Source organism: Strix uralensis, chromosome 3, assembly GCF_047716275.1.
Source record: "Strix uralensis isolate ZFMK-TIS-50842 chromosome 3, bStrUra1, whole genome shotgun sequence".
NCBI classification, from domain to species: domain Eukaryota; kingdom Metazoa; phylum Chordata; class Aves; order Strigiformes; family Strigidae; genus Strix; species Strix uralensis.
In genome coordinates, this window is record NC_133974.1 from 45,583,127 (window position 1) to 45,606,614 (window position 23,488).

A 23,488-nucleotide genomic window follows, 5' to 3' on the forward strand; every position below is an offset into this window, starting at 1 on the left:
GATCCAGCAAAACTCCTTTCTGCCTGAAATCAATAATAAAATAAGTTCATTTCATACAAACACACATCTAAAGCTTTCATGACAGTCTAAAAAATGTAAAAATGCCTGCAGAGGATATGAGTTTATTGAATTTTCTTACTTTACTGTTTCATAGACTCCATCCTAACCAGATGGTATAATCTGATTGTATCAACTTAGAAGTATATAGGATTTTATTTTAATGTTAAAAAGGTCAGTAGCTTTGGAACTTAAATTCTTTCTGTCTTCTATACTGCACTAGAATCTCAGCACTGAAGTATTACCAGATAACTTTAATAAAAAGAAGTTGAATTTTATAAACTAAAATTTACTTATTCATTTCCTATATATTCAGTTAAATTCTTTAGATGAATGCTTCCTAAGTATATGGCAAAGCAATATATACGTTATTGAATGATGAGTGAAATTTATATTAATGTAGTTGATATAGATATAAGATTTCTTCCAAAGCATTTTTGCTGTATAACTGTTATTGAATATTACATCTTTTTATCACTTCAGATGATATTCCAACATTTTAGTGCTTTATTCCAACACTGAAAATATTTTACTCTTCCCAAAGATGTGTTCTGCTAAGTTCTGCATTGAACCACTTTTGGTTTGGAATTCAAGCTAGATTTTAAAATTTGGTGACAGATATACCATTTGCTAAGCCATGCCAGGGTTTTCAGTTGGTCTGCAGCATAGATTCCTTCTGAAAGATTTTTTTAGACTTTCATGAACCTTCTTGAAATCTGGATCACATTAGACATAAAGGCTTAGGCATTTTCAGCACCATGTAAGAAGTTTGCAATCATTTTCTATAATACAAATGGGCTTATTTAGCACTCCTGTTATGGAAAAGATTCTACAATAATAATGCTACTATTATAATACCATTTCTGTAATAATAGCACTTCTGTTATAAAACACCATTATTATAGAAATGCTATTATAAGACAAGCTCTGTTATTTAGAATTGCTTCTGCAATAAAAGTGCTAAAAAAGTCTGCTTGTATTACAGAAAATTATTGCAAATTTTTCTTGCCTGGCAGTGAAATTTTTCATTCTGAATCTTGTCTGTCGCTGTTGGAAAGTCATTCTCATACGTACTCTGAAGCCTTCGTGATTTATTCAATATTGTGTATTTAAAATAGGGAATTACTAAATAGGCAAATGGAAAAAAGGCCAGTCTTCATCTATCCGATTTCCCATGTTCCTAATTTGTCGATCAGTTTTTGTCATAGACCACAGATCTTATTTGGAAAGTGTATGCAGGCCTGTATTGCAGTTCTTTCCATTGTGCATAAGGTAGAGGAGGAGGGGAGAAATAAAAAGATATGGAGAAAGGGAACAAACCCCCTCCTTTTTTTGCATCCTGTTCATTTCTCCAAGTTTGAGCACAGTTCACAAGAACTGCTTCCAGTTTCTCCATTTGACTTTGTATTATATTCTTATGCTCATAACATTCAACAAGAGTGAAATTCAGTCCTCGGAGAAGGACCTCTGTTAAAGCCTTTGAACCACTTAAGCCATTAGATTCAGATCTTCTTAATCAGTACTCAACCCAAGTATCAGCCTGCTCACATTGTCAGTCTCCATTTACTACCCACCACCAGTTCATAGCTCTGAGTCTACACTCCAGAGCCATAGTGAGTAGCTGCTATCTTTTGGGAGGAAGGGAACAAAAGGAAGAGCCATGCAAATGTAAACCCTCTAATTCTGCGCCTGCTTCCTTGTGTTTTCTTTTAAAAAGTTTCTTTTCCACTCCTATACTGTTATATTGCTCTCCACTCCTTTGTGTGCAACCACCTATCCACCAGTGCTCATAGACACAGAGCAGAAATTCTCATTGGAAGGGATTATTAAAAAAGAACAGGACATATTTCTCAGCATAGGCCTTGGAAAGGCTTTGCATAATGGGTTAATTTTAGTGTGAATTACTGTGGAAAAGCTTGAGTCACAGTGTAAACTTTGTGGCAAGGACACAAAATAGTTCCTAGAAGTTCCTTTCAGATGTTCACAACCTCTCTGACAGAAGGAGTCATGCCCTGGCAATGTTCTAAATATATTACATATGTTTCTTCTCCTTGACAAGGGTCATCTAGTAGGAAGATATTCAACCTGAAGTATACAAAGCTGCATCAATTGTATGCCAGCAGAAGATCCACCTTCTACGTTTCTGATTTTTGTCATAACTGGTTTTGCTGAAAGCAACAAATCTTAAAACTAGAATTAATCCTAAAACTCTTCATCATAGTTTTATTTATTGGGGGGGGGGGGGGGGGGGGGGGGGCGGGGCTTAAGCGGTGCTTCATGTAACAAGAAAGTGTCATTACAATACGCATTCCTCTAGCCATACTTCCACTGAAATAGTACTTTTAAAAACCATGCAAACCCAGTCTTGAGTTTTGACTTGCAGTTTTCCAAGAATGTCATTTGGGCATGAATTTAGAGCCATTAAAGATGACTACCATATGACTCTTATTGTGATAAAACTTTTCCAGTAACATAAGGGGAATATTAAATCTTTCTAATTTAGAATTTCTCATTCTTCTTCCCTAATTATATATATATATATATAATTTTAGCATGAGTGGCATCAGACTAGAATTTTCTTTTTAAAATTGTTTTTGAATCAATTTTGCTACTTAGTGGAAGGGAAAAGAGCTAGTGAGTTTTGATGCTCTTTGTACTCCTCTAAGTTGATAAAGGCTTTGTTTTCTCACTGCTAAATACATTATTTAGTCCATAGAGTCAATTAGTACCTTTGGGTACCATATTTTCTTGAAAATAGCATACACTTTTGTACTTATTTGTATCTCCTAATGCTTAAGTGCTTGTATTATCTTTTGTGTGTTATTTTTCAGTTGATACTTACCAGTACTTATATTGGGTAACATCTGCTGTTTTGGTTCTTCATGGCAATAGCTCCCTTAAGACTTTTAGTACAAAAAGTAATTGTATTGTTAGCAGCTACAGTACCATGAAGACAATCTTATGGTAGCAATAGAATGGTATTGATTCTCTTTGGCGGAGCCAAGCAAAAGGTTGTTGACAATTAGTCATTTGCTCAAAAACTTGAATATTTCTGTAAGTTAAATGATTTTTTTTTAAAAAAGTCAGAATTTGTCCTATAGCTTCAGCTGAAAAAAACCCCATGAACAATTAAAAAAAATCATAAGTATTTTTGAAATTTTTACAGTGAAAATGTTGTCAAAAACAAAACCACTTTTGATATTTAAAAACAAAGCACCTGCCCAGGGCAGTGGTTGAGTCCCCATCCCTGGAGGTGTTTAAGAGTAGGGTTGACATAGCGCTGAGGGATATGGTGTAGTTGGGATCTGTCAGTGCTGGGTTAACGGTTGGACTAGATGATTTTCAAGGTCCTTTCCAAACTAGATGATTCTGTGATTCTGTATTTTCTATTTTAAGCATACATTCTTCATTTAAAAGGAGGTTTATACAAAAGGGCTAAATAACCTCAGAGCAAAATACTTATTTTTGGTCTTAACAAAGTTTGAATATTTCAGGTTTTGTGTTTTGCTGGAAAAAGAAGATAGATTGGTCAAAATAAAATTAGATTTTCCATTATTGTTTATTTATCCATCAATTCTAAAATGAAAAAAACCCACCCTTTTTTTCTGACTACATGTAATGAAGCCCTTAAAATTATAGCTATGCCCCCATAGTTCTCAATTGTACAAATGAAAGTGGGTTTTGATTTCATCCTTCATTCATTTTCTGAGTTATTTTGCCCAAACCAAAAAGTGTATGCACTTCTGTGCTGAAAGATTCACTCTTTCAGACACCTAAGCTGCAGGGTGGTTCAGAGAGGTTTGTTTTCAGCTCAGTTTAATTCTGGAAGTGCCGACATTCAACTGGTCAGTGATTATGCTTCCTAAAGATTTAACTACTTCTTACAATAACTTTGACAGGTCAAATGCATAACATGAGTTTCCAGGATCTTTATTTTCCCATGAATGTATCTCAGTGCTCTTTAAGCAACAAGTAGATGATGGATATTTCTGACCTAAACATAATGAAAATTCCATACTAAACCTGCAAGGTCTCTGCTGAGTTCAAGTAGATAGGTATGTTCATAGGTATGTTCAGAGCACAAACATGAAGAGGGAGCAGTGATGGGCTACTTCCACTCAAAAGAATGGTAGTAGCAGTGTTGCTATCCACCTTTTTCATAACAGCCTCGTGACTTGAACTTGTACACATGAAGTAGAAGACCTGTTTTTTTGTCCTTTTCTGCTGACAGGTTTCAAACTGAAACATTTTACCTCAGAGGAGTGTGTCCAGCTTAACAGGCTACTTGGTAGGTTGGATGATGTCATGGTCTGCCCTCACACAGCATTTTAGGCTTGGGCACAATAATGCACTAACACAGCCATGGGGCTCCTGACCCAAGGTTGTCTATTGCCTGTCCCATTTGGTGTCCTCCTTAAGCAACTAAGTAAACCAGAAACTCAAGATAAATATTTCACCAGTCCACCTATCTTTATGGCTTCTGACACCTTAGTCTGGTGTCTAGGTAGGTGGTTTGAAGTGAACAGAAATATGGAGGATTTAAAAAAAAAAAAAAAAAAAAGAGTTCTCTTTTGAAAAAGAAAGTTACTTAGGGAAACCAAGCTCATACAAACAACTCTGGTAGATAACAGAATACATTTCATCTGCCTCTGTTGTATTAAAGGGAAACTAAGGCTTTACATAGAATAAACATAAAGACAAGACTGTATCTTGTTTTAAAAAGAAGCCAGCCAAGTCACTTGGTGCCAATGATCACAGAATCTTAAGAGAGGAACAGCTGTCCACAATTCAGCCAACTCGCTATTTTAATACAGTTTTTACAGAGGTTCTGTAGTCCAACATCTGGCTTAAAAGCAGGATAATTATGAACCTAGACCCAGAACAGGTAGATACTCAAAGGAGTAAAATCAAGCAAGCCAGAAAGAGAACAAGCAGGTAGCTGCCCTGGTAACCGTGACACAGGACAATTTTGTTAATGAATCTGCCTTTTCACGATATCATCCCTATCATTCTGTTTGGTCCACAGGGGCACTGGTAAGTAACAGCAGCCTCTTATACAGTGGTCTGCACAAGAAGAATTGTATAGTCACTTGCCAAGTTCAGGGTACAGCTGTATTTCTTTGGCTCATAAAGAAACATAGCAAAGGAGTGACTGCTGACTTGCTTACTTTTTTGACAAGAAAGTAAATTTTGGCTAGGGATGCTTAACTCTTTTAAGAAACCTTTTGCTGTTGTTGTTCTTGTTGAGATGACAGAAACTGAAGGGAATAGGCAGACTTAATGAGGCTTAAATTAAATATGTTCATGTTCTTTGGATCCAGATTGTTTTACAATAGCCTTTTAAAGATCATCACATTGGTAAACACATACTTCACTGCAAATTGTTTCAAGTCCTCCCTAGTAAACTGTGGCCCAGTGTTAAACACTATGTCAGATATTCTATGTCTAGCAAAAATACATTTGCATAATCACCTGTTTAACTGCAGTACAATCTAGTAATGCTATCTCAGGAAATTTAAATAATGGTCCAGAATTAATATATACATGTCCCTAGTAGGTTTAAGTAAATCAAGGACTACTTTACTCCAGGGGACAATTGATTCTGTCCCACCATATAGGTCTCTTTGGACTGAGAGAGCCTGTATTTTTGCAAATGTGACAAAGCCTAGATAAATTCTCCAATGGAACTATTCAGGAGCAATACCAAACACCTCTAGTTTGTGTCCTGGATTTTTCAGTCCTTTGATTTATCTTTCGGTTAACCTTTTTAAGATACTTTTTCAGTAACATTGTCAACTTACCATTCTGATAATTTTAAGTCCCTTGTATGAATTCAGGCCTTGATTTTGGTTTAGGGCTTGAAATGTACTGTTCCAGCTAGTCTGCACTACTAACGAGCATATTCTCATCCTGAACTGTTACAACCTACACTTTTTCTGTAATGGGACAATGTTTAAAAATCAGTTTGTCAGTAAGTCTAGGTTTGGATTTTATTCCAATGAAGTTTTATCAAATGCTCTAGAGAATTCTCATGCAGTTTCCCTCAGCTTGTAATCAATTTTCAAATCATCACTTTGTAATTTAAAAATAATTGTACTTTCAGGGTGGTGCTTGCTAAGTTGATTGTGGGTCTGCCACATTGTTTACAGTTGATACTGGTCTTCTATAAATAAAGACATGAATCTTTTTGTGTCATGGACTAAACAGAAACGCAATTTCTCTGCACTGGACTCAGCTTTTGTCAGTGGCCAGACTGAGTAAAGCAGTGATGTACAATTTTGACCATATTACTTTATGAGAATTTTGCCAGTTCACTCCTTTGAACCATTTGTAATCAACTTATTTTTGCACTTTGAACCTGGCATTCTATAAAAAAATAGAGGAAATCAAACAAGAATGCCTTGCGTCTTTTACTCTTGGAGTAGATATTTTGCTATTTCATATATTTAAATTTAAGGAAGAACACCTTCCTTTGTTTTTCTGAAGACTGCTTGCAACCTGTTCTTTTGGCTGATCTGGTTCCTTCTGCTTAAGTGGAACTTTTTTAGTAACCTGAGCTGTGGTCCTGTTGGGTTTTCAGATGCTATCTGTTCTTCAGAGCTTCTCAATACTTACCAAGTCTTCAGACTTTCCTGTGTTTGTTTTGACTCCTTGACCCTTCAGTAATATCACACTCTTGAAGAAGACAAGGCTTTGCATCTGCAAATTAATGCTGCAAATTTTTTGTCTGACATTTTGTCTAACTTCACCTGTGTTATGTATACATTTTTAATTGCATTTGGGTACCTCTTCCTTTTCTTTCAATGCTAGTAGCAATGTATCTGACATCCCACTGACTCAGTGCTCTAATGCCCAACTTAAAGTTAATAAATATCCCATTTACTTTCAGGTTGACAGTCTATTTATCTTCTGGTGCAATGATGGGCAATACTGCCACAAAAAAATTCACCCAAGGAAGTCATGTTGCAGTTGGCCTCTCTGCTTGTGCTGTGCATACTTGACTGGTGCCTGCAAACTTTCATGCACTGTTATGAACCACTGCATGTCTTTAATCTCTTTTCATCTGACAGATATTGTGCTATTTTTCATAGTCTGTGCAAGTCTGTGGTCTCTTCTGAAGTGGCTTTGATTTTGTGCTATTATGCCTTAGATATCTTTTCTGTAGTCTGGATTTTCAGTCTTACTTATACTTTAAGATATTGTCCATTTTCATATGCATTATTCTTGAGGGAATGATTCCTGCTGCTTGGTACATTCTGCTTACAATATTGGGTTAATTCACATCTCCCAGTTGTATCGCTACATTTGTCCTAGTAAACTACACAGGGTTGGTCACAGACCTGAAAGCTGCCCTCTGCTCATCCCTACTGTCTAAATGGCAAGCATGGTCTGTGTCAGAGTTCTGCCCCATCTGTAGAAGAACGAGTAGCACAGTTCTGTTTGTTCTCAATAGGCAGTCTCTATGTTGCAAGTCTGGTTTTGGAGATGAGGTAGAGAAGCTGTACGGATGTAAGTCACACTATGCCAGTCAACCATAGGGCCAGAAAATGGTCCCTGGTCCACTATAATTCCTGTCCCAAAACTAGCCTTTGAAGTCCTTTCTCATTCCTTCTTTCCCTTGCCAGAATTTAATAACAATCTGGCCTTTATCAGGGACTGTATTAGATGAGATTGACAACACTTGAATAAAGTGCAAATTCTTTACATTTACTTTAGGTATCTTCATATTAATATATCCCCCTCAGAAGATAGGACAGCACTCACATTTTTGCAATGTAGTTTCATAGTTGGTGTCTTTTATCTGAGGTAGCTGAAAATTATTGAGCACATGAAATGCATTAAAGTCTACTGTTGTCAGTAATAGGGTTATTTTCTGATGGTCTTCTTTGACATGGGCAATTGACATTGATTGTAAATGCAGAGACAATTTGGTTCTCTTTGTCACTTGTTTTGATTCAGTGACCTGTCAAAACTGGACCTTCTTGACACACTTTTAACTCAGTGATAAGTATTGTCTTCTCTAGAACCCTTTAAAATTGTGTAACAGAGATCCTCAGTTCTCCAGCTGCGTGTTCTTCCACTAGCATTTACTATTGTTTTGCAATTTCTATTTACAACATGGTGCTTGGCAAGGGTCTTCAAGCACAGAGCATTATAGTACTTAGTTATTAGTTACAAATAATCTGCACAACAAATCTGTTCCCAAAGCTGAACTATTTAAAATTACTTTCCCAAATCATGCTACCTGTTTGGGATGTTCTTTTTGTGGGGGTTTGTGTTTCAGTCAGTGTAAATGATAAAATAATGAGGAGTTCATTAAGTCATACTTCAGTTCAGGGAGGCTGGGACAAAAGATGGAAACTTTCCACATCACTGCATCTGAACTACAAATATATCATGAGTTTTATTTCCTTACAAAATAAAATAGGAAAAATAGATTTGGCAGAGATATTTCCTCCATAAGTTCTCTTTCAGCAGTTACATTTGAGAAGCAAAATGATATACTAAACCAAAATCTGCTTTAATTTTAAAACCTGTAAATAGAGAGTACTTCTGTCTTCAATACAGATGTTCCTAAGTTAGGAGCCTAGCTTTCCTAAGGTCACTCTATTGTCAGCAGAGAGGCAGGCATTTCAAGAAGGGAATTATTTTAAGAACTCTAGCTAACCATGCCATTTTACTTCACCATCCCAAACCAGGCTGAGTATTATTCAACTCAAGCAGAACTTGCTTCTTGTAGGAGGAAAGATGTCATCAAATCCAGCTTTCCCAAGCATATCTGATTACAAGTGATAAAGGAAGGGCAAGTGAGAAGATTCTACAGACTCATCTATTTCCTTGGTGTTTCCTTTGAGACTAGGCTTAGTTTTAGACAGTTAGATGTCAAGATCTCCTAGTCATTGATATGCTGGATAAACACTGTTTAGAGTTCCACATAGGCATTTCATTCTATATTGATTTCATTTTGTAGAATGTGAAAATTTATTCCTTACAGCACATTTTCTTCAATAACAAAATCTAAATAACTACACCGCATGCTAATATTTTTGTGACATGCCATATTAAAGACTGGCAGAGGCTAATGTTCTTGTTTATTCTGTCCATGAGTTTGTCACAGCTCCTCCTTAAAATTTATGTTGTATTGGTCATTTAATGACTTACACTGTTTTCTGGATATTTTGATTCACCTATATGAGGGAGCAATTGTTAAAAAACAGGCAAACAAAAAACCCCAAGCATCCACCCCCACCCCTTATTATAGTGGAAGTCTCAAGAAACACATTAAAATATAATTGTTATTGATGCATGAACTAAAGATGTGTGACCATAATTTCACTTCCCTGGAGAGGGTTGGTCAGTTCACTGAAGTATGGAGGATATGAGTGATTCATCACTCCTTGCCATCATGCATATGTTGTTATCAAACCAAATAAAGTAGTATTGCTGTCTGGGGAGCAAAAGTTAGGACATGTAGTTGCTAAGAGTTTGATATATGGTTATTGCTATGTGATTTATCTGTAATTGTAAATATTTTATTGTTTTTCATCTCTTTTTAACTACAAACTATGTATTGTGAAGTAACAAAACTAGTTTAGTCAATTACTTTATTCAATAATAAATTTCCTTTCTGCATTTTCTTTCATGGAGAGTTGATTTTTCCAGTGGCATAAATGAATGTTTGAACTTTTTATTGATAGATAAATTATTATACATGTTGTAATCCTGTTTTGCAGTTGCTGCAGCAACATCTGGTGGTAGGGTGAAGGCTGATCAAGTGAAGGTTTCCTGTCTTCTAAATTTTGATAAGTTTTTGAAACTCCATCCTGCATCTCAGGAATGAGCTATGCAGGAAGTTATGCAAAAGTTTTTCATTTCGCTTCTCCTGCTCTGCCATAGTCTAAAGTCATGTCATAGTAAATATATTTGTGCTATGTTTCTTGACTTAAAACTCTTCTTGTGCTTAGAGATGTTTAAAGAGATGGGTTGACAAACTATGGATAGCTCTGAGCCCTTTTCTCCCTCAATGAACAAGTCATGTTATCTTTATGCAGTTTGAACTAGTACTATGGAGAAACTCTCAAGGAAAAACTATGCTGACATACCCGAGTTCGCTTCCTTGGGATTTTACATGATCATACCAGTCTTTCAAAGCTGTGTGTGACTGCAGAGACCTCTGTAGCTCATCCTTTATGGTTAGTTAGGCTTGAAATTATTATGCACAATTGTATCCTGAAGTTGCCTAATGTTTCAGAGGTTATGATAGATCTTCTACATTGTTTAAACATTTTTTTGTCTTTTTACCTTCTTCTCTTCTATAAAAGCTAGAAGATTATTTGATGATAGTTAAAGATTTTAAAATGAAGTATCTAGACCAGTGCTGATTCTGGAGCTATGGTTTTCTCTAATTCAAAGCTCATTTGATTAAAATATTTGTATATGTGATTAAGATATTAAATAGAACCTATGAATACACCAGACAGTATAAAATCCTAACATGAAATGTTTTCATGATAAGTTCTTATTATAAATTTAGGTTTACTTGTCATCAGGAAAATTCACACATAAACCATATTTTGAAGTCATTACTTAACTGCCTCCAGTTTTTACACCAATATAATTCACTTATTTTAATGGAATTACTCCTGGTTTATGCTGGTGTAATTGAAAGTGGAATAAGTCTCATAGACTTCTAGTAGTAAAAAAACATGAGACACTAAATTGCGTGTAGTAATTAGAAGAATAAATGAAAATGTTTTTAGCATGTTGTAAACAATGCTGAGCATACTCAAGGTCTATAACTTTTTTAAGGGAATAATCCAGTAGAGCCACTAAAAGTTAATGTGTACCTCTTAACTCTGCTCAATTACCAAGGACTTAGATATAAAAGAACGTTTATGAAATCTGAAGGAAATCAACCAGCAATGTGAGGCAAACATGAGATATACATACCACCTACCTTGGGCTGCAGTTCTGTGAGCAGCTGAGCCAGGCTAAAAGCTCTCAGCAGCACGATCTTGCTTCCTGCCCTTACTCGTGCAAGATGGCCCATGACTCCTTTTGGTAGTGAAAGTACTGGTGCTTGCTGAACCTTGTATTGAGGCAATTCAATTTACTAACTCTAAAGAAAACCATCAGGTTTGGTTTATTTCTGGTTTAGTTGCATCTATGTTAGTGAGTTGAATGAGTTCCCTGAAAGGTCCAGTAGTCAGATGATCAGTGGCATCTGATGTCTGTGCAAAAACGCTTTCCCATTTCTGCAGGAGTGGGTGTTAGAATACATTACCTTATCCAGAGCAACTTGGTTTGCTGCCTGTCTGTGAAATAACAGCTCTTACTGAGTTTCGGCTGGTAGTAGCTTGCTGCACTCCAGTCATGAGAAGATATCAGCAAAAGTGAGGAGTTTGTGTCTTCCTTAGACAAAAGACACCAGTGATCAGCTGACTTTCCTTTCTATATGGCATTAGCACCTTACTCTGTGGCCATAAATACAAAGCTTTTTAAAGTTTTAAAGCTATTTTTTCTGATTTCTTTTCTCCTTTTAAATACCTAGGTATTAATAGTTAGGTAAATAGTGACAATAGACATGTAATAGCACAGTGATTCTAACCTTTTGTAGCCAGGAAATGGGCACTAATGAGCTTGGACCTTCACACTTTGGCCAGAAACACTTGCCATGCATCTCTAGCACCTTCCTCTTGCCTTGGTAGGGCTGCAGGCCTGCTTCTAATTTCTTGCTTTTGCTCTCACACCCTTCAGAAAATTAAAAGGCCGAGCTAATAAGCACCTGGCTGTGTTGTGCATCCTGGCATTGTTAGCTCTAAAAGTGTGGTGCTGCCACCTGGACTGGCTCTTCCCAGGCTGGTAGAGTTTCTTTACCTGGGCTCTATGCTGTGTCTCATTTGTGTGGTCCTTCAGAACAAGGTGCACAAGGAGAAGCATGAGATATTGTACAGCTTCAGTGTGTTCAGTGGTTGCTTCAGGATCAAGAGGCAAGTAGCACCAAGATTTTTGCACCTGGCTGAGGGAATTCTGAGAACCAGAGAAGTTGAAAGGTTTTTAGTATTGCACAATGACATAGTTTATTATGTATTCAGGCAGTGCTACTTTGTTGTGCTTTATTTATTATATGTTTTAGCACTTCATGACATGTACGAGTATTCTTGATACCTTTTATGACATAAAATGCATTATGGGAAGGATACTGGTTACTGAGGTACAGAGATTCAAGAACTTGAAATTCCAATCCTGTCTGTGCTGCAGACTCAGTGTATGACCTTGAACAGGTAAGTTATTCACTGTGTGCCTCTGTTTTCATTTATGAAAACAGCATTCCAGTAGTAACAGAAATATAATATTTTTTAGTATTATGAAGTGTTTTTTCCCCCTGTGGATGTTAAGAATAGTCATAATAATAACAACAATTAATTACCAAACTAGGAAATGGATAGCACCTTCGGAATTCCAAGGAAGTTCATATGAACTAAAGATACACAGAAATGTCTTATAGAACTGTACTCGTTGTCACTAATTTATTTTAGACAAAGGACTGTAATCCCATGTCTTGGAGTCATCAAAGAGTCATTGCTATTAGTGAGTGTGCAAAATACAGAAGCTTTACTAGAAATCCTGAGATACTTGAAGGTGTTCCAAATAATAGATTATTGTAGGGAAAATAAAGCTTTCCTTTCTCTAGATCCTCCTTCAAATAGTAGTTGTGTTGGGAAACACAGTGTTGATGGAAAGGGATTCTAGCATCAAAAAATAACTGGAACACTGGATTATAATTAATATGTTATCAATACAACTTTGTGATACAGAGTAAGTTGTCATGCTTTTTTAAATAACCTTTGGACTTTAAATATTAATTTTTTGAAGTATTTGCCACTGTACTTTCAGTTTCACATTAGATATTTTCTTTTTACTGATTTTGTCTTAATATTTCTAATGCACAGTAGCTATTTCAAATTTTTCCATGGCCTGACATATTCTAGCTGATCTGTCTGTAGCTGTAAAAAGGAAATATTTGGTGGGAAAAGGAGATTGTTTCAAAACTGTTGGATGTAATACTTCCATGGTATTGGAGATTTACTCTACCATAATCAATGAATAATTTTTCCTTTGTGATGTTGACAGGGTCTGATGAAAGTAGAGTGGATGTGATTCACTGTCCCTTTTGAGGTTGACAACAAACTATAGAAATATTAAGCATAATTTAATTGCTTAACATTTGAGAGGTGTCTCTAAGAGCATATTCAGGGCCTTTTGCAGACTGAGAGGAATAACAAACCAAGCATGTGGTCCAATTAACACTAGAAAGTGTGTCATAGTTGAAATTCATAGAAAGACTAGTTCTACTGTTCCTTAAAAGAGCATTGTAAATATATTCATCTAGCTTTTGAAGGTAAACACATCTCAAAATAGAACTTCAGAGATCTCTGAGTTGGGATAAAAATGCTTTTACTTTGAATCTTGTTTATTTTTGTATGGTATTTTTTTTTCCAAGGCTGCAGATACCTGTATTGCACATGAATTGGAAGATCTGTGGTGATGATTTTCAGAGTAAGGGAAAATTGGCTCACTTGGTCCAAGGAAAACAATTTAAGTAATATTCTTTCTCATTAAACAGTGGCAACACAGGGCACTGCTCTGTCTTCTCTCCATCTATTTGATGGACCTCTTTGTAGTACTCTATACAGTCTGTGCTTTGCATGCCAAAATACGTATATTTTTATCTGAGTTGGAAAAAGGTAGATGGCTTTCATTCGTTCATGAAAATAGAAGGTAACCAGCTAACACCTGTATGATATAGCTTTTGATCTGGAAAAATTAGATTTGAGCTGCAGTGTAAGCTTAACTAGGAAGACAAAAACTTTCAGTAAATCCAGAGGCAGATCCAAAAAAAGACACAGGGAACTTAGATACCCATCTCTAAAGTGAATTTAGGTACCCAAGTCTAAAACTTAAAATCCATAGTTAGCTGCCATCTAACCATGGACTTAAGTAGGAAGATGTAGACTTATTGTTTGTTAAGTTAAAATTCCTTGGGTGTATAGAATTGCACTTGTGAGCTTTTTCAGGACCATCCCAACCTTGACCATGCTGAACTGGTGGGAATCTACACAAGGTGCAAGCCAGATGATGTCCAGAAGCAAATGGTTTTAGTGTATGATTCTAAGAAACTTAGTCAGTTAGCATTCTCAGCGTGTGCCTCACACATGGTAACTGCAGTAGAATCCTATCAAAATGTGGCTATTGACTTAATACCAGACTCCTAAAATAAGTTGATAGAAGATCAATTTACCCTTTTATAGAATGATTACTTGTTTAAAAATTTTTCTTTAATATCTTAGAACTTGGGTTCAGTTTCTTCCTCTAGCTGAGCAGGTTTAAATCCACACTGTTCAAAATCTGTCTTATGCTGTTAGATGCAAGGCTACTCTGGGTGGAAATCATGCTCTCCAGTCTCTGCCAAAATGAGATTCACTGTATCAAAGAAAGAGACACACCATAAGTCTGGGGAGGGAGAACACGGCAAGAAAGTTCAAGGTTCTGGTCCCCTGTAGACAGATACTTCTTCAGTTTGTGAGTTAGAAGGATTGGGAATATAGGTAAAGAGCTGGTCTTTAGTGGTTCTCAAAATGCAGTGTAGGCAGTTGCTTGTTGAATATAACCATTTTAGGTAACTCACAGCTCAGGGCTTCACTGGCTCCTTCTAAAATACCTCATTTTCCCCATGTCCTATTTAAGGAACCTGGGAACTGAACGAGAGGTTTTTGATTTCACTCCAAGAATCAGAAACCTAAAAATTATCTCATTTTGGCAGCTAACTTCTAAACACTGAATTTTCTTCCTGGTCATGGTCTTGTTGCTGATGGATGGCATCAAACTTAAAAATACCAGAATGCCAGATCTTTTTTGAGGATTTTTTTTTTTTTTCTCGGATAGTCACAGAATCTGTTGAAAGAGTACCACAAAGACCCCAGGATTTAAATACTGACCTGAATTTGTTTGAAGGCCGATCTTTAAATTAGCGTGATTATTGAAGAAGACAGTACTGTTTTGTTTGTACAGCACCTTACACAACATCCATAACTTGATTGTGCTTGTAGGTCACACAAATATCCAGAAAGTACTGCAGTACAATGTACCCATACTATTAATCCATGAATTATTTAACCTGCAGCTCTTTAGTACAGTTCTTTCATGGCTTGTATTAACTGTGGCCTTTCCTGAGCAGAGATTATTAATAATATTGAATGCAACCCAACAGTGTGCTAGCATTGAGGTATTGGTGGTTCTTTTCTGAGATTTCTAGTATGAATATATTGTTTATTTAATTTAATAATTTAATAATAATTATTTTATGGCATTTTAATACACTATGTCAATTCTCAGAGTGTATTTTATTAACTTGATAGAATGTATTGTTTAGGTTTTTTGGAGTTCTATATATGTATTGTATATTTTTGCATAGTGGCTACTTTTCTTTTTCCTTTTGTTGGCTCTAAAAATTGTGGATGTCGGCTTTGATCCTGTGCTAGTTTACTGTTTGTTACCTATCTGCAAGGGAAGGGGGGAGGGAGTGTTGTCACTTGCTTGTGGACCTGACTCAAGTAAATGCAACAAGATCTTACAGAAAGATTTATAAGACCTAAATATTGCATTATTTACTATTTTTACAGTCAGTTCTCATAATACCCTTTTCTGTTTCCATCTGTAAGGAAATGAGAAGCAGTAATTAGTAAAGCAAGATTTAATAACTAGGGAAAAACAAGATCAGAAGCAGTTTCCACAAATAGGAGATGGTTTTCCTCCTTCACTTTTAAAGAATTTTGCAAGGAGATTGCTTTCATTAGGCAGGAATCACCCTGCACCAAGAAATACTGGCTGAGAAATGAAGAGACAGAGAAAATTAAACATGTAGCCTGCAAGTCACTGAAATCCTTAAAAGCAAACTGTTAACTCCCCCGTCACAAACACACACACGCACGCACGCACTCACACATGTGCCTTAGCTCCTACAAACTATTTTCACCAATTTGGTATTACCTGGAAAGCTGTGGCTTCTGAGAAATGGCCATCAAATGGAAGTCAGGAATTCAATGCTACAAAGTCCATATTTCCCTGGCTTTACAGGAGAGGCTAAACCTATTGCAAGGTGGTCAGGTTGCTAAAAATCTCTCCTGCAAAACTTCTATGAAGACTACTATTTTAAAAGATGAAAGCTTCTTCTAGAGTGTACAGTAAAGGAGACCTGCTTGGTTTAGCAGTATGATTTTGAGACAAGAAGTCACTGAGCATCAGACCATTAATATCAGAATTTTACTTTAAAGGCTTAAATGACTGCATCAAATCAGGTCACAAGAAAAACTATAGTTCCACACATGGGCCTTCAGCCACAAAATTATGCTGAGCCATTTGAAAAATTATTGTTCAATAAGTGCAGCAAACTTGCGTCATCTATGAGGAGAGTTTATATAGTTTTAAGTAGTAATGCAAGGATACAGTACTTCCCTCTGCTGTTTCAGACTTGCCAATATGGCTATCGTTGCTGACAGCTTGACATGATGTTAGTTATTTTAAGTGTCAGATGAGAGTGGCTGATGCCATGGTACTGCAGTGCTCACATTTGTCGGAAAATTAGATGGTGATTTTTTAAAAAAAGGCCTAAAACCCCCCAACAACCCAGCTGCTTAAGCCTCTGACTGCCTAGGTTTTTTTCTGTGCTGGGTGTATAATTTGAGTGAGCAGCAGTGAACATGCCTGAGGTGTTAAGAGAATGATGCGTTTTCTGTAGGCATGAATAGTCTTAAATAAAACAGGAACACCTTCCTGTCATTTGTTGTCTTCCAGAAAGATTTTTTAAAAGGAAACGGAAGCCAATTAGCCCGGAAGTTTAACCTCTTTTAGCTTATCTTCTTTTATGGGAGCTTTTTAACCTTTTAAATAAATCATTTTCTTTCTTTTCTCCCCTCCCCTTTGAATCAGTTACTAGCATTTCTCATGCTGGGCCCAAGGAGCAGGCTGCTTAAATTCAAGAATGATTTTGAGGGGATAAAGTGTACAAGATTTTGAATTCTTGCCATAAGTCCCTGGCAGACAGCCAGGAAACCTCAGAGGAATAGGGCTAATGAAGGGAGGGTAAAGGAGATCTGGAGAGTGTGGCTGGTAATGCAGTATTCATTTAATTGGGAGCAGGTATCGGTGCAAACTTCTCCATTTTAATTGGAAAGAGAAGGGGGGTGTTAAGGAAGATGGAGAAAAATAAGAATGCGTAAAGTTTTCAAGCTGAGGAGCCAAAGGCAGGCCTGTATATGGCAGAGAAAGAACTCAATTTAGGGCAATTTGCTCTGCAAGCTGGGCTGCAATCTCCCCTGGGGATAGGGATGAGGAAGAAAATGAAACCAAAAGAGAACTTGATAAAATCACCTAGCACAGACAATCTCAGTAGAATAGGTTTTACTGAGTTAAATCTGCCCCAATCAATGTGATTCTTTTCATATAAGTTACAAATAAAAAGCCACAAGATTACAATAAAAATCGAGGATGTACTGCTGCTGATGTAGCACATGGGAGTCTTAAGGACTTGTTGTGGAATACAGGTTTTTTGCAGCCATTATGTTTGGTTTTTTCTTTTTCCCTAGCTAGGAGAAAAAAACCCACATCTCTGCCTCCCCCCTAACCTTTTATTATCTTTAAACTAAAGTTAGTGGTAATGTGTGAACCTTAGCTTAATTTTCAATGCACTGCAAAGGTGAACATGCTTTAGTCCTGAAAGTTGCTAAACCTGAGGCTTTTTCAGATACTCTTTTTTGCCTTTATACATGACAGAAGTTAAAAAAAGGAAAAGACACTTCCCACTTCCTTCCACCCATCCCTACAGCTGGGCATATATAAAAATGAGAGTAAGTGCCTGCATTTTCATGATACATAGGAAAGGCATTATTTTGTTCTCTATATGCAGTGTATTTCTCAGTACAGATACTAAAAGAGTTGGTGTACCAAATGCTGAACAGCTGTTTGTTCTACACCTGAGGACAAGCCTGAGTGTATTTTCCTTTTGTCCTCAGTAGTGGGTTAATGTAAATATTTTGTGTTTAAGGGCCTCCTTGGAAATAGTACCGGTATGAGCTGTGAGTGTCCGAGGTAGACAGCTGCTCTTTTGTCTGCACTGTCACACAGCTGAGAAAGATGAAGTGGTTCCTACAGGGTCATTAGTTGTGGGGGGAGGTTTGTACCAGAAGAGAGATAATGTGACATACCCGGTGTGTTTGGAGGAAAGAGCAAGAACTGGACTAGGAAAAATGCAGGTCTAGGCAGCAGCAAGGTGGTGACTTGCAGTTGCAAGGGCTCAGCTGAGATCTCTAGCTGAAATGAAGGGTTTTTCCTTGTCGCTCTGCTGCAGCACTAATTTTTTCTGATAAACTCTCTTCTTGATGATTGTTTACACTGGCAAAGGGAAAGGCATGAACAGAGAGTATAAACAGGAATAGTGTTGCTACCTGGGACGGCACAGTCCCTGGAATATGTGGGTATTGCTGGTTTTAGCTTTGTTTCCTAAGGATGCTTTCTATTAGCGCTCTGTTGAATAGTCCAGCTGTTGGACATTTTGATGGAGGACTGGAAACCTTAAATGTTGGGAGTTTCTAGAAGTTTTGCAAGAACAAATGGCTAAGTAGAGAAGAGAGATTCAACCTGAACATCTCTTGAGACAGTTACAGCTCACTCTTACTCCTCGAGGCAATGGCCAGCGCGAGCCAGTCTGCAGAAACCAACCCCTACACAGGCTGTCGCTTGATGGGCAGCAGGGCAGAGCAAAGAAGAGGGACTGATACCAAAGAGATGGCACCAGGCAGGAAAAGACTGGGCTGGCAACTGCCCTATGCCTTGAGGACAGGGATGTTAAGGAAACACTGGACACTCCCATGTAGCTCATGAAGCTTCATCAGTGCTGTCGCTGTGAAACTCCATGGACAACATGCTTAGCTGTGCCTGCCTAGAGCTGCCTTACACACTGATTTCCAAAGCCATCTTATGCCAAGCTATGTTTCTGTATCTGTATGAATTCATGAACGCATTTTTGAGCTGTGGACAAATGGGATAAGGAGATTTTGGCACAATGGAGAATGACAATGGAATTAAGGGGATTTTCAAAAGAAGAAATACAGCATTTTTGTATCTAATATCTATATGCTTATGAAAGCTTAAAAGATCAGATGGAAACAAAATATTTGTATCCCTTACGTATGAATTTCATACAGGTCCATCCAAATGTACACAGAGAACTTAGGTGTAGAAATTTATATGATGGTGCATATAAAACAATATATTTCAGTACTAAAAAGGCTACATTCTAACCAAGTGTAAAGTTCTTGTTGAAATGTGTGTACACAAGTAGGTACGTGTGTCAATAGCCTGTGTGTATATATGTATATTAATTTTATATAAATAAATTTTATATGGCATTAAGTATTCAAATATTATTTCCCTTCCATTTAAAAAAAATAAATTCTCAGGCCATATGAATACTCTAACTTTTGTATAGGACTTTCAGTACTTCCATTATACTGTGACATTTGCAGGGATATTTAAGGGAACTAATACATCATGTGTAGCAAAAAAGATTATTTAAAGTTACAGTAGAAAGATGGGAGGGAAATCCTGTATTCTGTTCATGATGGTGGAAGTAACAGTGAAAGGGATTTTATTCCCTTCTGATTACTTAAAAATTCACAATTAATCTGTGATAGTAGGCTAGATTCTGATTTTGTGTAAATGACTACAACTCTGTCAGAGGTAGCTACGTTGATATGATCTGACATGCTGTCTTTTTTTTTAAATGCAGCACTTAATGAAAAGACTGGGAGCAAAATTCTTGTCTTGGAGACAGCAAAGAAACTTTATTCAAGTCTCATTTCACTGGTGTCAGTGAAAGGAAAATTTGACCCAAGGCTTACTAAGTAGTAATTATGGAAAATAATTTTGACAGGAGCTAAAAAACAGTCATATAGCTACATTTCCCAATGTATGAGGAAGGTATTAAAACTAATTGGAATTTATTGAGAGACAAATTCTGAAATTCCATCCATACCTTTCTTTTACATTAACAGACTGTATAGTTCACTAACTGGAAACTTCCACCACAGATATTGAAAAGAGTAAAATATTTTATATCTGCAAAGCACCTGTGTAACACCTTTCAGTTCCGTGAACCCAAGAGTGACTTTGAAGATGAATTTGGTGTCAGCTCTATTATGAAAAGACATATTGGAAAAGATAACATTTTTTTAAATTCAGATCTTACTCTTTTTGCCTTGTTTTGTTTTGCTTTGCACATATACAGTTTAGTTTAACAGCACAAAATATTATCCATAATTACAGGAGACCTTTCTCTGTTGTTTTTCTATTATATTGACATCTCTCAGCTTTAGAATCTTCCTCTAATTTGTTGCATTATTTATTGACTGTTCACTCCTTCCAAATGAAGGAATTTAAGGGCTTCCTTCTTTGTTTGGACAGTGTGCATTCTTTTTGATCTCTTAAGTCAGTTTCTGAATTAGCAGAAAATATGTCCCACTGAGTGTAAGGTGCTTTATCAACTCACATATCATTCCTGTTGTTGATAGGAATGATACCACTTTTGTCTTAACACTATTACCATCCAGAACAGGATTTGCTAGCCATATTTACAGGTCTATATAAATTTGCTTTTTATATAACTGTACATATGACTGCATTGACATTCAAATGTTTGCTTTTCCTGTGGGTGATTTTCCGTATGTATCTTCCTGTTGTGGGTGTGAATAAGCCTCTTTGCTTCAGCATTACCCATCTGGTGCATCTATGCCCATGCCCATGCAATGGACAGAACACATGGTAAAAGGGGGAACACATGATAAATGCAGGTTGGGTTAAACCATGTCCTACTCTTTCTTGGCCTTGCATTTATGCTGTAAAGCTTTTTCTGGATTGTTTTAAATCTTCTTTTGTCCATGTCTCTTTTTTTAAAAAAAAAAAAAAACAAACCCAAACCTTTTTATCGCTTTCATGGTTTCCTTGATGGATTTCTCAAACTGCCTCCATAAATGGTGGAAAGTTATACTTTTATCAAATGGCCATACTAGAAGTCTTTACTGTCTTAGGGAGAAGCTTATCTTCAGAAAATTCTTAGGGATCTGAATCCTGTTAAGAGAGGCAGAAGAGATAAATCTGTTAGATATTTTCTCAGATCTGAGTAGCTTTGAGCATTTGGGTGGTGCCCAACGCTGCCTTTTCTTCTAGCCAGAAAAAAAGGGTGTCTTACAGCTCAGTGACTAGGGTAAGAGATCAAGCCCCCATGCACTGCCTTACGGAGGCAGTTTCTCTAATGTTATCTTATTCTTTGCATTCTTTGAATTTCCATCCTCAAGGGGATGAGGAGTACAAGGAGTCTTGTGAAACCTACTCTTGAATTTCCTTTTGGCTGTGATACAGTCTGATGAGAAGGAAGAGAACAAGAAAAGCTTGAGCCTGTTACTTCACCAAATAAATGTTTAGTTCCTTTGAATTTTCAAAATACAGGTTTTTTTTCGGATGGTCTTCCATTTCTAGAATATCCTGTGCTTCATATTAGGAACTGCTTATGTTGCATGCAGCCCTAGACTCCTGATATGCCACCAATTCTATCTGTGCCTTCAATCACAGTTAGCTGGTTGTGGGAAGTTACTCTGATGGCTGTGCCCACACCTTTATTATTTCTGTTAAGATGTGTAAGTCTACATTTCACCTCTCTCCTAGAGTCCTATCAGTAGTCAGTCCTCTCCAGTAGTCCTAAAAGTAGTTTTTCTCTTTTTTTTTCCCTTGAAATTTATGCCTTCAGCTCCTTAGGCAACTTACTAGCTGCTGGCAAATGAGGTATCAGAGCTCATACAAATTGCAATTTTCCTTTGATTGGTAACAAGATGAGTAGCACAGACTGCTGTTCTTCCTCCTTCATATTTTGACCTGGTACTTCAGACAGGATGCTTATCCATATATGTCCAGGTCACAAAGCAGCCAATCTCCTAAAGACACTTATCATTGACATCTTCAACTGAGCTTTCTTTGCAGAATAAAACTCAGCAGGTCCCTCCAAATCTTGATCCAAGACTTCAGGTTTCTTTTTGTCTTGTCAGATTCTATTCAGGCTCCTACTCTTAAATGCCTAGACAGAAAGTAAGTACAGTCATTGACAACTTGAGTGCAAACGAAATGCTACAACTCTAGCTTCTATCCATTTGGTGCTTCTAAACAGTACCTTTGAAGATGTGCCAGAAGTTGTGACTTTATGTTTACTGACTCAGTCCTCTGTCCAAGTGTGAGAGTTATTTAGCAAAGCAAATGAGACATTGTCAGGATTCTGGATACTGTGTGCCCTATAGTTTTGTGATTGCTGACTTCTCATCAGCTTAATCAAGGAAATGTATATACTCTGTCATAAGTATCTGCTGCAGCAGGTCGTGGTTTGTCCTTTGATTTTGAGGGGTAGAGAGACCTCTTCATGTTTTGGGAGGAAAAAGATTTATGACAGTTACAGAACCAACAAGAACTAAAAAAGATTAGAAGCTCCTCTGGGTCTTATGAAAGCTGAAAGTCCTAATTTGCTTATTTGCCCATCTTCCATCAGGAGACAGTGTGTCTGCAGAAGTTGTTTAAATGGCACCAAAATAGCTTATCAATGTTTTATCTGCTAGAAGATCCACTCAGATGGATAGCTTAAACCATTTTAGCCAGCTAGATCATGAGTGGGAAATTCAGGACCACATTCTTGAAGTGTTTTTCTGCAGTATTGTGTGATTCAGTGTTGTTCCTGCAATCCAGGGGAAAAACAGCGCAAAAGACCTTGAGAAATGTTATCTTCCAAAGACATCCTATTTCTGGGTCTGTACTCCAAAAAAGTCTTATTAGATAACTTTTTGTACTAGGGCCTGCAGTTATCAGAGCCAAGATAAAAACACCTGCTGTGGTTTGGTCAAGCTCTCAAAGAGTATCTGGACAGCATCTTTGAAGGAGCTTCTCATCTGGTTGTCTGTAGAGTTGTTATATGGACTTCTGTCTGTGATCTTTGGTTTGGACTGTTGCCCATTCCTATTTTTCCTTTTGTCTCTGAGTCTTCCTCTGATAATCTGTGGGAGTCACAAGATGCTGCAATACAACAGTAGGAGTGGGCAAACTAACAATACTTTGCAGAAAAGGGCAATTGTGCTTAACTGGATATTCTTCGAGATATACTGCCCCAAGATGTACCAAAACCTGCTCCCCCTGCGCACTTCATTGGAGTTCTTTTAACTGAAAGAAACAGATATCCTACTCCTTTTTCTCATGTACTATACACAGGAGTGGAGAGCAGATGTGCTTATACGGTAATGCTCAGACTTAAAAATTAGGTATGTCAGCCACATGTGCATACAGA